Source organism: Diabrotica virgifera, chromosome 9 (assembly GCF_917563875.1).
Source record: "Diabrotica virgifera virgifera chromosome 9, PGI_DIABVI_V3a".
NCBI classification, from domain to species: Eukaryota; Metazoa; Arthropoda; class Insecta; order Coleoptera; family Chrysomelidae; genus Diabrotica; species Diabrotica virgifera.
In genome coordinates, this window is record NC_065451.1 from 81,154,826 (window position 1) to 81,171,505 (window position 16,680).

Sequence of the window (16,680 nt, forward strand, 5' to 3'; positions counted from 1 at the left end):
ATAAAATCCAGCTCAAGAAAGCATTTTCTGTAAAACCTGGTATAACCGATGCAAAAAAAAAGAGTTACCGTTAATTGAAAAAAAAAATTGCGTATCCCTTTATTATATTATTGTTACTAAGTACTATACAAAAACTTGTGAACTATTTTTATGTTAATGAAAAAATCCTTTTGTTTCGAGCGTTATTCTGTTTATTTGTACGAAAAGTTGTAAGTAAATTATGTATTATAATACTAAAGTAAATATTTCGTTGATCTCAAACTATATTTTTTTGCTTTTGTGGTTTAATGTCAGACGCTTCCATAATTTGTCTACGATGCAATCACAAATTAGAAAAAAAAGGACCGTTGTTTTATGGGAAAGACAGTTACATCTGTCAAACTCTCCCTAGCTTTTATTTTCTGGAAATATGTAAGTTAAGAAACCAGAACTGCTAAATCACCAATAATAAAAGGACAGCGTCAGCAAGCTTCACCTCGACCACACCTCGGCGTCACCGAGCTTATAAATAAACTTTTGCATTGTATAGCGTCACTCTTATTTTGCATTTAACTGTAGTAAGTAGTCCCTTGTCAATAAAGTTCTTTTTAAAAACGTTGTTCTTGGACTTAGAAACTTCACTGGCGCAGTCAGTAGGATTTTTCGGGAATTACGTCGCAAAATTACGTTACAAAAATCGAACGATTTCGCGAGTAGTTTTTCGTTTTAACGATTTACCGGAAAACCGAACTTTTTGTGAAAGTGTCCAAGATCAGCTTTAGACAAGGTATCACCAAGACCTGGGGAGAGAACAAGAATCGTCGAACCCTAGAGGCAGTAGATTTTAAGCAGTAGTTCAACGAGACCTGGGAGAAGAACAAAATCGTCGAATCCTATAGGCAGAAATGTTGAAATTCTACATTTTAATGTAAGTGTTTCCTATTTTTTCCATTTTATTATTCCATTTTATATTTTCCTATACATATTTGAGAATACTTATAGTCAGAGAGCTAACGACAGTAAATGATTTTTTTTAAGATTTTATGATTTTACAAAGATTTTTATTTTAAATAAGAAAAATATTATTATTACTATATATTATTATATTTTTGAAAATATTTTATTATTTTGAAGTTGAAACATATTTTATTGCAAGTTGATATAGTATCTGAATAAAAAGAATAACTATTTAATGAGTGAAACTGATAGTAAATTAGATTTAAGTAGCCTTGTAGCAGAATTAAATTCAATTTTAGAACCAAATAGTAATAAAGATAACGAAATGGCTCAAACAAACTACCAATTGTTAATATTTATTGAAAACCATATTTATTGAAAATTTAATAACTAATTTTGCTAGCCAAACAGATGGCACTTTGAATACATTTTTACTTCGAGCTATATTAGGTAAATTAAATGGAAGAGCTCAAATGTTAATAGGCTCTAGGACAGAATTAAATACATGGCAACTTGTAAAGAATGCCCTAAATCTTAGTTTTGGAGATCAGAGAGATCTCGATTGCCTTATCCAAGACCTGATAACGTTGAGGCCTTTCAAAAATGAAACCCCTTCTAATTTTGGCATGCGTTGCCAAGAAACACGTAGTTTAGTAGCACAAAAATTAAATACCCTTAATATTAAAGCACCAGAAAAATTAATTAGAATACAAAGTTACGATGACTTATGTTTAAAAACTTACATTAGAGGCTTACCCTTATCGTTACAAACAAATATTAGATTGAGAAACCCAGACAGTTTAGAGAAAGCTATGTGCTTCGTTATCGAAGAAGAGAATTTTCTATATTCGTTACAACGCGGAAATAATTTAAACTCACAAAATTCTTTTAGACCCTCATCGAGACATACTCCTACGAGAAACAATAATTCTAATCAAACTTTTATTCCTAGAAATAATTTTCAACAAAATCGCCCTAATATGAGATTTCCACCTTACCAATATCAAAATATCAGACCGCAATACCAAAATAATAATTTTAATCCTAACAATACTTTTCAACCACACCAAAATCATTTCCGAAATTTCAATAATAATTATAATTGTAACTTCAATCCAAGAAATTTCGACAATAATAATTCTAATTTTCGACCAAGATACTTCAATAATAATAATTCTAATTTTCAACAAAGAAATGTTAATAATCAACCTCAAAATCAAAATCAATACCAGCCAGAACCGATGGATACAAATTCACGAAATACTTCTTTAAGATCTAAACCACATTTTACTTCCACGCAATTATTTAATCAACAAATAAATAACGATCAAATACAATTCGAAAATCCCTTTGAAAATAATAATATTCCCACTGATTACGAATATCCGACTCAAAGTTCATTACCCTATTCATTACCGCCTTACGAGAACAATTATGAAACTCAATCCAGTCCCTATCAAACTCAAGACAACACAAATGAAAGATCATATCACAATCCAATTCAAAATGTTGAAAACGTAAATTTTTGCATGAGCCAAGAAAATTACAATCCGACATAATATACTTAAATACAACGATAGCAGATTTACCACATATTATTATACCAGAACTCAATGCCAGATTTTTATTAGATACAGGGTCTTCCAAAAGTTTAATCTCTCCACAGTTAGCGCATAAATATTATAAAAATTTTATTTCTTATGAAAATTTTAATATACAGACGGCTCACGGAATTTCTATGCACAATGAAATAATTAATATTCCAGCTTTTAACATTTTTAAAGTAAACCAATACAATAAGTTTTATGTTTTTAAATTTAGCGAAAATTTTGATGGATTAATTGGTATAGATTTATTACAAAAATTAAAAGCTTCAATTAATGTCAACACGAGACAAATGAAAACGCCTTATGTAACTATACCCATAATTTTTGAACCCAGTAAAAAGAATATATTATATCCCAAATCAACTTTTAATCATACAATAATTATTCCCCCTAGAACTAAGCAAATAGTCAAAATACCGGTAAAATTAAATGAAGGATTAGGTATACTAGAATATAAAAATTTCGGTAAAGGAATCGAAATGCCCAAAGCAGTAGTTAACGTTAAAAATAATTTTGCTATAACCACTATTACGAATATGAGCGAATATAAGACAACGTTAAGTAATATTGAACCCTTAGATATAGAACCATTAGATATAGTAAATACTAATTTTATAAGAAAGATGGAAACTGACGAAGAAACGTCTATTAATGATGATAATATGTTAAAAAGGAATTTAAAAAATATAAGGATAAATCATTGCAACAAAGAAGAAAAAGAATTACTAAGAAATCTTTGTTTCCAATATAGAGACATATTTTATTGTGAAGGCATACCCTTAAGTTTTACTAATAGTATTAAACATAAAATTAAAGTTACTGATGATTCTGCAATATATACAAAATCATATCGTTTCCCGGAAGTTCACCGAGAAGAAGTTAAATCCCAAATAAATAAGATGTTAGCAGAAGGTATAATAGAAGACAGCAATTCAGCGTTTTCGAGTCCCATTTGGGTGGTCCCGAAAAAACAAGATGCTACAGGAAAAAGAAAATGGTGTCTAGTAATAGATTACAGAAAGTTAAACCAGAGAACCATAGATGATAAATACCCATTACCAAACATAACAGAAATTTTAGATAAATTAGGAAGAGCAAATTATTTTTCGACACTAGATCTTGCAAGTGGCTTCCACCAAATAGAAGTAGACCCACAAGATGTTGAAAAAACAGCCTTTAGTACCCCACAAGGTCACTTTCAATTTAAAAGAATGCCTTTTGGTTTGAAAAATGCACCCTCAACTTTTCAGAGAGTAATAGACAATGTTTTAAGAGGACTAACAGACGAAACATGTATAGTATATTTAGACGATATTTTAATTTATAGCACATCTTTACAAGAGCACCTTGAAAAATTAAAAATAGTTTTCGAAAGACTTAGAAAAAGTAATTTAAAGGTACAATCAGACAAGTCAGAATTTTTACAAAAAACAGTTATGTATTTAGGACATGTAATTACCCCTCAAGGCGTAAAACCAAACCCTGATAAAATCGCCGCCATAAAAAGATTTCCCATTCCAAAAACCCAAACTGAAATAAAAAGCTTTTTAGGATTACTAGGTTACTATAGACGATTTATAAAAGATTTTGCAAAAATTACTAAACCAATGACCAAATGTTTGAAAAAAGGTTCTAAAGTACACCACGATAAAGATTTTATTGACTGTTTTGAAACTTGCAAACAAATATTAACACATGATCCTATTTTACAATACCCAAATTTTAGCGAACCATTTATATTAACGACAGATGCTAGCAATTATGCAATTGGAGCCGTATTATCACAAGGAAATGTACCAAATGATCGACCCATCGCATACGCCTCAAGAACACTAAATAAATCAGAGACAAATTATTCAACTATAGAAAAGGAGCTATTAGCAATTGTATGGGCCTGTAAACATTTTAGACCATACCTTTACGGAAGAAAATTTTTCATTTACACGGATCACAAACCATTATCTTGGCTTTTTAGTCTAAAGGAGCCAAACTCAAAATTAATACGTTGGCGTCTAAAACTAGATGAATTCGATTATAAAATTATTTATAAAAAAGGAAAACACAATACAAATGCAGACTGTCTATCTCGCATTACAATTAACGCATTAGAAGATGAATCAATAATAAATAATCCTGGAGACGTAGACGAAGATATTTTAAAGTACCTCCAAAATTTTGCAGAGAATCCATTAGACCAACAACCTTCAACAAGTAACAATAACGACTCAAGAAAAATTAACATTATTTCTGATATAAGAATACCTCCAGACAAAATAAATACACAAGACGAAAGCTCAGACGAATCTACACAACATACAACCGCAAACGAAACAACGAATCAAGGAATACCCATTTTAGACGAAATAATAAATAACAAAGTTCACCAAATCTTAGTATACCCTAACGTTTACCCAAAAACCGATATAACTCATGAAACTTATCAAAACCATAAAATAATTAAAGTAAAAATCCCTGAAACTGATAATGAAAAAGATATTTTTGAATTTCTTATGGCATACACAGACCTTAACACTACATTTTATTTGTACTTCAGTAAAGACAACCTGTATAATGATTTTAATAAATATTACCTAAAACATTTTTCTGAAAATGGTCCGAAACTAATTAAATGCACTAGATTAATTAATACAGTAGCAAACGAAGAGGAACAAATAATTTTATTAAAAAACTACCACGAAGGAAAAACTAACCATAGAGGAATTAACGAAACATTTGAAAAATTACGTCAAAATTATTACTGGAAAAATATGAAGACAACTATTACTAATTACATTAACGAATGTTCTATTTGCCAAAAAAATAAATATGGTAGACACACCCCTTATGTCCCACTAATGCTTACGGAAACCGCCAGCAAACCTTTTCAAATTATTCATATAGATATTTTTACATATGACGGTAACAAATATTTGACCCTCACAGACGCATTTACTAAATTTGCTCAAGCTTATTCTATTCCAGGTAAAAACGCAATTCACATTACGAAATCCTTAATAAAATACTTCACTTCTTTCGGCATTCCCCAATTAATAGTAGCAGACAAAGGTAGAGAATTTAATAATGAAGTAATAAAAGATTTATTAGCAATTCACAAAATCAAAGTTTATTTTACTACTCTCGGTCACCATGAATCAAATTCAATAGCTGAACGAATACATTCTACACTAATCGAACATTTAAGACTTCTAAAACAAACGTATCCTAACGAAGATGACCTAATGGACTATGCTCTTATAGCTTACAATAATTCTATTCATAGTTCCACAAAATTTACCCCATTTGAACTAACTTTCGGACATACAGATTCTAGAAACCCCAACGAACTATTTCTTTTCCAAAATTTCTATTCAGAATATATAAATAATCATAAAGACAAATTAAAACACGTTTACCAAAATGTACATGAAAATCTAACACAAAATAAAACTAAAGTAATTGATAAACGAAACGATCAAGGAGAAATAAATTCAGAATTTAAAATTGGACAAGTAGTTTATTAAGTTAATACCCAAAAACGTAACAAAAAACATCAACCATACTTAGGTCCCTACAAAATAACCAAAATTCTTGACAGAAACCGAGTAGAACTTGTACGACAAAGACTTAAATATAAAAAAGACATTAACCAGACAGAAATTATACATATTAAAGAACTAAAGAAACCTCCCGTTGCAGGTTCACCCTCTGGACAACAAACGTCGACGCAAGACGAGACACATCCAAATTCCATAACTTAAACGACAATCCCGGACTTTTACCCCTTCATTTAGGCACAGCCCGAATTCAGACAGATGTTTGGACTTTTATACATATCTATGACATTACAAACATTACTACAAATTTCCTTACTCTACAAAATCAATATGATTCCATGATAAATACCCTTTCAAATACTTCCCAAATTCTAAGCTTTAATAAAGAATTTCAAGACTCCTATCATTTAATCCAAATTTTAGAAAACAAAATTTATCTCGAATTAAGACAATTAAATCCCTTTTGGAATACCAGATCTAAAAGATCTCTATTTGATGGTGTAGGTTCCGCAATAAAATTTATAACCGGAAACCTAGACCAAAACGATGCAAAACGCTACGACGACGCTATATCAACTTTAACAAATAATCAGAATAATATTAAAACTATAGTTAAAAACCAAATCACCTTATTAAGATCTTCAATAAAGAATTTTGAAAATAATACAAAAATCTTAGCCCATAACCAGTTAATTTTAAGTTCACGAATAACAGAAGTTCAAAACTTAATTAAAGATATAAAGATCGAAAAAGTTGAGACATTGCATTATTTTGCACTAGAAAGACTTGTATCGCAATTTTACACTAGTTTCCAAATTATTTATGATCTTCTAGAAAAAATCGAAGTTGCTATCAGCTTTTCAAAACTAAATACATTTCATAATTCGATAGCCGACCCAGATGAACTATTTCTCGAAATTTTAAACGTTAGCAAATTCCTTAAAAATAACAAATTCCCTTTTGAATTATCTTTGCAAAATATTTTGTTGTTCGAAAAAATAATAAAGATAAAAAGTTATAGTAAAGCAAATAAAATAATTTTTGTACTTGAATTACCCATTGTTGAGATCAATGACTATGATTATTATCATCTTTATTCCTTTCCGACCCGATACCAAACTCATTTTAGAACAATTATTCCAAAATCCAAGTTCCTACTTTCCAATCGATACCAATATGCACTTGCCAACGTTCAATGTCAAAAATTGTTAGAAGAATATTTATGCCACGATGTCCAGTCCATTGAAGTAACACCAACAGCCCCTTGCGAAGTTCAACTAATACAGTACTCAAAATTTGTAAATCAATGTCAATCAGTGCCAACAGAAATTAACAATATAAAAATTCAAAAACTTGAAAACAATAAGTGGATCGTAATAACTCTAAACAAAGTGATTAGTATTCAAAAATGCGACAAAAATTCGGACAATATTCCATTAAACGGTAGTTACTTAATCGAACTCAATAGTGCGTGCGAAATTTATATAGACAATTACGTTTTAAAATCATTTGAACTAAAAACTCCAAACTTTGTTAAAATGGAACTGCCAAATTTAGAAGTGTTACTAAAAACCCCGGTCAGTGATCTAAACTTTAAAACAATAAAAATAGACTCAATAAAATTAGACGAATTAAATAATGTTCAAAGTGCTTTAGCAGATCAAGAAAACAAAATAGACAATCTAGACACAGTTCCCATTCATTTTCAACATGTCAGTTTTTATACCATAATTTTATATGTCATAGCAGTCATCTTCCTTGTCTACACCATTTGGCAAATATACAGAAAAAATACGAATCCAGAATCACCAAAGGAATCCACAGAACAAGAAAAGAAGGTACCAGAAAATTTTCCATTTCTTCGAACTATGCTACCCCATAGTTCTCATCTAGCCCCGGAGGAGTTAAGAAACCAGAACTGCTAAATCACCAATAATAAAAGGACAGCGTCAGCAAGCTTCACCTCGACCACACCTCGGCGTCACCGAGCTTATAAATAAACTTTTGCATTGTATAGCGTCACTCTTATTTTGCATTTAACTGTAGTAAGTAGTCCCTTGTCAATAAAGTTCTTTTTAAAAACGTTGTTCTTGGACTTAGAAACTTCACTTGTATATACATCACCTTAACCCTTTCAGCACCAGTGGACGTACGAAGTACGTCCACTTACTATACTTCAGGACGTACGACGTACGTCAAATTTATTTTATTACGTTTGAACTGTTTTTATTTGGATTTTTTGCTTACACTGAAAAAAACGTTTCAAAATAAATAAATAAATACTGTGGATCCTCGATAAGTCGGATTAATCGGGACCGCGGCCGATCCGGGTTATTGAAAATCCGGGTTAGCCGGAGAATATGGTAAAAATTAATAAAATACGGTACTCTTACAGATAAACTTAATTATAATTGCCAAAAAAATGAAATACTTATGTCCAGTACTTCTAAATTACGCACAGTTTTATACATTATTGTTTATTTCTTGGTAAAAAAACTCAGTCAAAGTGAAAATATTTTTATTTTATCTGATGAAAATCGATCCAGGTTAGCCGGACTTCCGGGTTATCGGAGGCCGACTTATCGGGGTTCCACTGTAAATAAATATTGAAAATTAGTATCTGTCTTCAATTATTTAGTTCAGTCACAGTTTAGTATATCGTGGGTCGACCCCTTTTCAAACAAACAATTTTGTCCAAAGATTAGACAGGTAGAAAAGACCGTTATATTTAGTAATAGTTAACCAGAATTAGTAAGTACATTTTGGGAAAACCTATTTTATGATTGATAAATACTGTGTCATTAGATTTCAGGTATATTTACCCAAAATTTGAATAAAAGTAAATAAACTTTCCAACAGGTAAACACTGAATTAGTTCCAGATAAGAATGTATATTTTGCAGGTACACAGTTTCTTGAGGATTAAATTAATAATCCGGAGGAAAGTTTATGCGTCTCTGCTGATAGTTTACTTATGGTTAAAATAAATAAATGAAATCGCAAAGATATTAGTTTTCGATTTAGTTTCAAACGGTAGTTCGAAGTGCAGTCTTCTTTGAAATTATTTTATATTATCTCGAAATCTATTTCTCATCATGAGTGACAGTGATTCAGACCCCGATTTTTTGTTCGACAATATTATGTCCGGCACTGAAAGTGAATATTTTGATAGTAGTGATGATGAGTTTTTATCAGACAGTAGTGATGCTTCATCTGTTGGTAACAGTCCACCTGCGTGGAATATGATAGGTGATCCATTTGGAGATATTCGACCTGATAATGTGCCAGAATTCCTTGGGATTCCAGGTCCAAATCCAGATGTGTTTCCTGACGAAGATGTATCTTTTACAAGGTGTGTGGATGCCTTTTTACCAGTTTACTTGTTTCATTTTATTGTGCAATGCACAAATTCTAAAGCACAATTATATTTTGCAAATCATCCAAGAGTCAATTTTAAAATTCATGGACTACAATGGCGCGATGTAACAGTAGAAGAAATGAAAATTTTTTTGGGTATATCCTAAATATGGGTTTGAATAAAAAAGCGCAGATATCAGTGTATTGTAGTACGCGCGCTAATCTAAATACTCCGTAGTTTCGAGAGAAAGGTCTCAGTCGAAACCGATTTTTATCAATTTGAAAATTTTTACGATTTGCTGATCCAAATAACCTACAATCAAATGATAGATTATGCCGTATTAGACCATTTCTAGAACGTTTAGAAAGACTATTTCAACATAGCTACCAACCAAAGAAGAATGTTGTAGTCGACGAATCATTGATGTTGTACAAAGGCCGTTTACATTTTCGGCAATATATTAAATCAAAGCGGTCCAGATTCGGAGTAAAAGTTTTTAGCCTTTGTTCCTCAGATGGATACATGTACAGCTTTGAAATTTATACTGGTCAAGGTCAGCAGCAGTTTGCTCTTCCTGACGATATTGCTATTGCTAGATTATCCCTTTCCGAAAGAATTGTAGTTCATCTTGGTAGAAATTTGCTGAACTTGGGTTATTCTTTCTATACAGATAATTAGTACAGTAGCACTCGACTTGCTGAATATTTATTAGAAAGAGAAACGCTACTTACTGGTACAATACGTTCAGATAGAGGGGTTCCACATATTCTAAAAAATTCTCTACTCAATAGACACCAATCAGCATTTTCAAGAAAAAATAATATACTTATTTTAAAATATTTTGACACAAGGGATGTTTATGTTTTATCGACAGAGTTCACTGCAGAACTTACGGAAAGAGAGAGATATGTTGCAGGTGGGTAACGAGAATTTTTCGTGAAACCCGCAGCAATTCAACAATACACTCACTGCATGCGAGGCGTCGATAAAATAGATCAATTACTTAATTCTTATAATTGCTGCCGAAAATCTTACACCTGGTTTAAGAAATTAGGATTACATTTCCTTCAACGTGCAGTATTAAATTCACATTATGTTTACAAAGAATTAAGCGGCAGAAATATGTCATTATTGGCCTATTTAAATTTTGTGATCGTGTATTTCGTGGAAGGGCGTTCAGAAGAGATTGAAAGATTGGACGCAAATGAGCCACTCTGTAGACGACGTCGAAGACAACATATTGTAGTTCCAGATGGACCTGTCGTTCATACTCCTTCGACATTTCTACCTACTGCTCGTCGTCAGCGTCCACAACGAAGATGCGTTATGTGTTTTTCAAATAGAATACGACGCGATACTAGATACTTTTGCAATTTGTGCCCTACTAAACCTGCCTTGTGCATGCCAAACTGTTTTAATAATTATAATCATGTTTTGTAAATGTCAAATAAAATAAATTATTTATCACAAAAGTATAAATTATGTATCATATCAATAAAAAAACTGTATTTCCCTTTCTGTGTTATTTTTACACCCCTGATATTGTTCAGTAAAAAGTTACATCATTTTGAGCGTCCGGTTTGGGGTGAGATGGGGAGAAATCGGTAAATTAGTAGTTTTTTACGTTTTTCGTCAATATTTCTAAAATTATGCTTTAGCGTATACAATGTTCTATATAAAAATGTTCTACATAAAATATAAAACAAAAAAGGTCCTATTCATATTTTTTATAAAATCAGGGTTTCCAGAGTTACGGAGGGTGAAAAGTGGAGGTTTTCGATACTTTTTATATGTTTTGGGCAATTTATAATATTATTACTGATGAAAGGAATTTTCTTTAACACGATTTTGTTTTGTAAATAAAATTTGCTATTTCAGTGGGCCCTTGAAGAAACGTCAACTTCACCACCTAAAATCATCATCAATTGCCAAAAAAATATAAAAAGTATCGAAAACCTCCACTTTTCACCCTCCGTAACTCTGGAACCGTTGATTTTATAACAATTATGCATAGGCTTTTTTGTTTTAAAATTTATGTAGAACATTTTTGTATAGAACATTGTTTACGTTAAAGCGTAGTTTTAGAAATATTGACGAAAACGTAAAAAAAACTACTAATTTACCGACTTCTCCCCCATCTCCCCCCCCCCCCCCCTCCTAAACTGGACGCTCAAAATGGTGTAACTTTTTACTGAACAATATGTGGACCATATAGAAAGAACAGTTTGGTGTTGGAGGAAAAATTTTACTTTGGATGTCTGGGTTTGGCCTCTTTTTAGACCAATAATTATACCATACTACCTCCGTAACTTTGGAACTGTTCATTTTAGAAGGATTATGCATAGAGCCTTTTTTATTTCAAATTTAATGTGGAACATTTTTGTATAGAAGGTTGTTCATGCTAAACCGCATAGTTATAGAAATATTGACGAAAAACGTAAAAAACTACGAATTTACCGATTTCTCCCTCCCCCCCCCAAACCCGACGCTCAAAATGGTGTGACTTTTTCCTGAAAATTATATGGACTATATAGAACAATTTGGTGTTGGAGGATAACTTTTACTTTAGATGTCTGGGTTATGCAGTTTTTGAATCAATTGTATCATACTATTATAAAACAATACGCCACTGAATCTCTAATCCAAATAAGTAAAAAGTGTGGGAAATCCTGGAGATCCTGTACAGGTGCCATCTATCCGTGAGAAAAATTTGGCACAAATTAGTACATTTGGTTGCGTCTCTTTATACTTTTCACTCAACGGTATCATGCATTTTAATAAAAAATATCTTTTTTTGTACAAGTTAATACATTTTTCAGTGTAGGTTCGTTCCTATGACGTACAACGTACGGCCGTTGGTATATAAGCATGGAAACTTATGCCGTTTGTCCAAACTTAAAATCGCTGGGATTATTGACCTCAAAAAAATTAGTAGCTGGGGGTGAAAGGGTTAATGTACTTATAAAATCTTAACTACAAAATGAAAATAGTAACTTGACAGTCTGTAATTTAAATAATATAAATATTTTCATTTCAAATAAAACTTAAACTGGCTCTCCTGAAAAATATTATTTTTTGAGATGTAACCCTCTTCTTCCGGATGATCGATATATTAAAACTTAGACTTTGAGTAGTGTGATCGGATATTCAATTTTTGGGAATTGTGACTGTATATTCTCGATTACAATCGTAAGAAATGTTATGATGTGTTATATTATGTAAATGTTAAGTATTTTATTCTCTATTGCAGATTGGCTGCATATGTTATAAATAATGATTTTCGAGATGCTATTGGTTACTGTTATGTTTGAGAAACAATACCAAATATTTTATGACCACCCAATGTGGACTTCACGAGTCTTCAACAGTCTTCAGAAATTCCTTCAATAGATATCGTTGACATAAATTACTACTTTCTATGTAGTTATTAGTTAGCCGAACGAATGAGCATGTGTGGTTTAGTCCACAGAAAAGGCTACAGCATGCTGAAAAATAATTTTTTATTAGCTATGGTGGAATCAAAAACAGAACATCATCATTGTTACCGAAAACAGGTTAAGAGTAAAATGAACAAACCCCTTACGTATTATGTTAAACTGGTCCTTACCGTGGATGGAAGTATTACACGAAACATCGTGCGTATGTATTGTTGGTAAGGGATACAGAGCTGTGTGCAAACATGTTACTGTTGTGTGCAAGGCTCTATTAAACCTTAAAAAGCATTGTATAAAAGATACCTGCACTGACCAAAAGCAAGTATGGCATATGCCAAAAAAAATCAGACTAGAAGTAGCGCCACAGAAAGCTGAATAAATAAGTTAGACTGTTCCAGTGTACAACGTGCAAAAAAGCAGAAGACCAACTTATGCTATGATCCAAGGCCACAAGAGTTTATAAATATGCCTGATTTTATTAAAAATGTGAGGAATCAGGTCATTAATTATACATCAAATAGGAAGAGAAGTTTGTGTATTAATGGATCTTTTAGTGCAGCGTCTGTTTCAGATATTGCTCATGATCATGATTATTAATTTATCATCTTCAGTCGTGCAGCCAATGATATACGAACTATTCAGGTATCAACAAGAGATTAAATCTATCGAAGAGGCAACACGAGCTCAGTTTAACTCTGCCACCTGGATTAACATCATTTCACGTTGGCACTGTTGTTCACATAACACATAGGAGATATATAAAATCCTTTGTGAAATTAATTATCAAACAAAAATTCACTCCAGTGCAACAAATTGGGGCAAAACGGTGCCAAATAGCGATCCGTGCTTATGAGAATTCAACTAGTAATCATGGCACTAGCTGTGTATTTTTTATTTCGTTACTTTCAGCTGTTTCTCCTGATGGACTTGTTGCATCACTAACTGTGTTAGAAGTAAAGTGTCCCTATTCAATAAAAAATTCGACAACTAATTGTGACAGTTTGCCATATTTTTGACAGTGTTTAAAATCAAATTCAAATTATTATTATCAAGTTCAAGCTCAGATGTTAGTCGCTGGTCGTGAGTTCTGTGATTTTGTAGTTTGGACAACAAAATAAATGAAATGTAAATATGTAAGTAGAAATAATGATTTAATTCATAACGAAATCATCCCAAAAGCTAGAGTTTTTCGACAAATATATTGTTCCAGCCTTGGCCGAAAAATATTTATAAATAATGTAGATAATTTACTATATTAATTGAGTCACTGATGATAATTGCAATTCTTATTTGATACTTCATTCCCAATGGCAAAATGTCTCAATATACAGAATTCAATACTTTACAGTTGCTTGCTTTTACTTTATTTTTTAAAATAAGACATAGTTCTTTTCTATGTATATTTTTGTCTTTTATGTAAATTTAGCTTGTAGTTTGTAATTTATGGAAGACTATTTACTTGGCCTGATGATGAGGCAAATAATGTAAGCCTCGAAACCGGTTGCCCCACATTTTTTAACATCAATTAAATGCAAACTCAAAGATTGTGAGTATTGACTAAATTTATATCCAATATTATAATGACCTCGCATTGACGACCTTTTCATCATATATATATTTATATAAAGACAAAAATATTTTTTATCTAATTCTACTGGGCAAACTGAAAATAAAACTAGGCTTGGAAACAGAGAATAGTAACTTTACGGATCTATTGGCGTAGTACACCCTTCACACAACAGTAGTCCCTTCAAGAAATCAATGGACATCCTAAGTCTTGACGTCACAAAATTGGGAGGAGCTTATATTTGGCTCCAAACAATTTTGTTTATAATGTTAAACACTCATAAGGAATTTTTAATTTATTGTTTACGTGGTTTGTGTGACAAAATAAGACTTTTCATTTAGGTATTTAGTTAAAGAAACGTGCCAATTAAGAGATTTTTATTCGTATTGGCCCAGGTGAGTCAATTTAAGGCAATGATTATAACGTAAACAGTGTTGAGGTTATGTTTATTTTCAATCACTAAGGAATAAAAACCACCTGAGCAAAAACGAATAAAAATCTCTTAATTAACACGTTTCTTTAACGAAATACGTAAATGAAGTCTTATTTTGCCACACAAAGCACATAAATGAAAAATTCCTTATGACCATTTAACGTTACAATCAAAATTGTTTGGAGCCAATATAAGCTCCTCCCAATTTTGTGACATTTGTGACGTCAGACTTAGGCTGTCCATTAGTCACGTATTTTTGTCAAATTTGATGTTTTAAAAGATTCTGTAAAGATACTTTTGAATTCTTTTAACTCAAAAATTTCGTTTACAATGAATGGATGGTCTCCCATTTAATCAAGGGCTACTATGCCGTAGTTGTTCATTTTATTGACAATAACTGATAGAGTCACGGTGACTCTTTATCACGTAATGATTTTTACTGTTTGAACAAACAAAACAAAGAGACTTGCATCCCTTACAAGAGTGCAGCAAAAAATATTTGTGCATTCCTGCCTCATCAGTAGAATCAGAACGTACATTTAGTACCACAGGGAACATCATATTAGAGAGAAGATCAAGACTAAAATCTAAGAACGTAGATATGTTAACTTTTTTGAATAAAACGATTGGCTGATCAACTTTTTAAAAAATTAAGTAAACAAGTATTGTATTTTATTATTTCATCCTCTCCTCTGCTGGTTCTTTATCGTTTAACGATTGATTTTCTTTTGTTTACATGTAAAAATTTTAAGTTAGAACTGTTTTTTCGTTTTTTTTTTTTGTATATTAGGATTAGGTATTTTATTTCATCCCCTCCTCTGCTTATTCTTTATTGTTTAATGATGGTCTTTTGTTTACATTTAAAATTGATTTAAGTTAGAACTGTTTTTCGTTTTTTGTATGTATATTAGGATTAGGTTACCTACTTGAAATAAAGATATCTACTACAGTACTACTTATTTTCTTCACACAACAGTATTTTCAGTTAATATATAGTAATTATTAAAAAAACATAAAATAAAAAAGAATTTTCAAAAAACTTTACCTTATATTGGATTTGTGGTATTGGTATTAGTATGAAAAAAATGTGTTGTTTTCTAGGTTATACGTATAAATATCTCCTCTAAGTGACCAACAAGTATAAGTTCTTTTTTGATTCGGATTTGTGGGTATGATAGTGGTATGGGGCACATGTACCGGGTGTCCCAATAAGAATGGCTCTCGGCTATATCTCAGGAACCGTTTATAGTGGAGCTTTGAAATAAAAAAATTTATAACAAAAGTTGCCTCAGGAAAAGCCTGGAAATTATTTTCATAATTGTGGGACCACCGCTAGAGGGCGTAATTGAATATCAAAAATTAAAAAATCTAAATTTTACAAAATTTTCCCAATGAAGGGGCACTGGAAATCCGATCGTCGTATTCTTCATAAAATTCTACGCATACTTGATTTGACAAGTTTAGGTCTACCTTTGGAAATAAGAGGTAGGGGTGAGTGGGAACCTTGTTATGAAAAACTGGCTGTGAGTCCGGTTCTGCTTAATCAAATTTTGCAAACTTGGTCTTGTTGAAGATAGATCTTTTTCATCAATGTAAAAGTTATGATTTCGAATCAACTTACTGAGTAATATGCCAGCTAGAAGGCGTTATTTAATTTTTTTCAGAAATGTAGTGTTCCTTGGAAAATATTAAATACAAACATGCATTTTTAATACCATATTACAAAATTAGACAAAATTAGCAACAGAATAGCGAAAACCGCATGTTAATACCTTTTTTCTATCTCGAGATA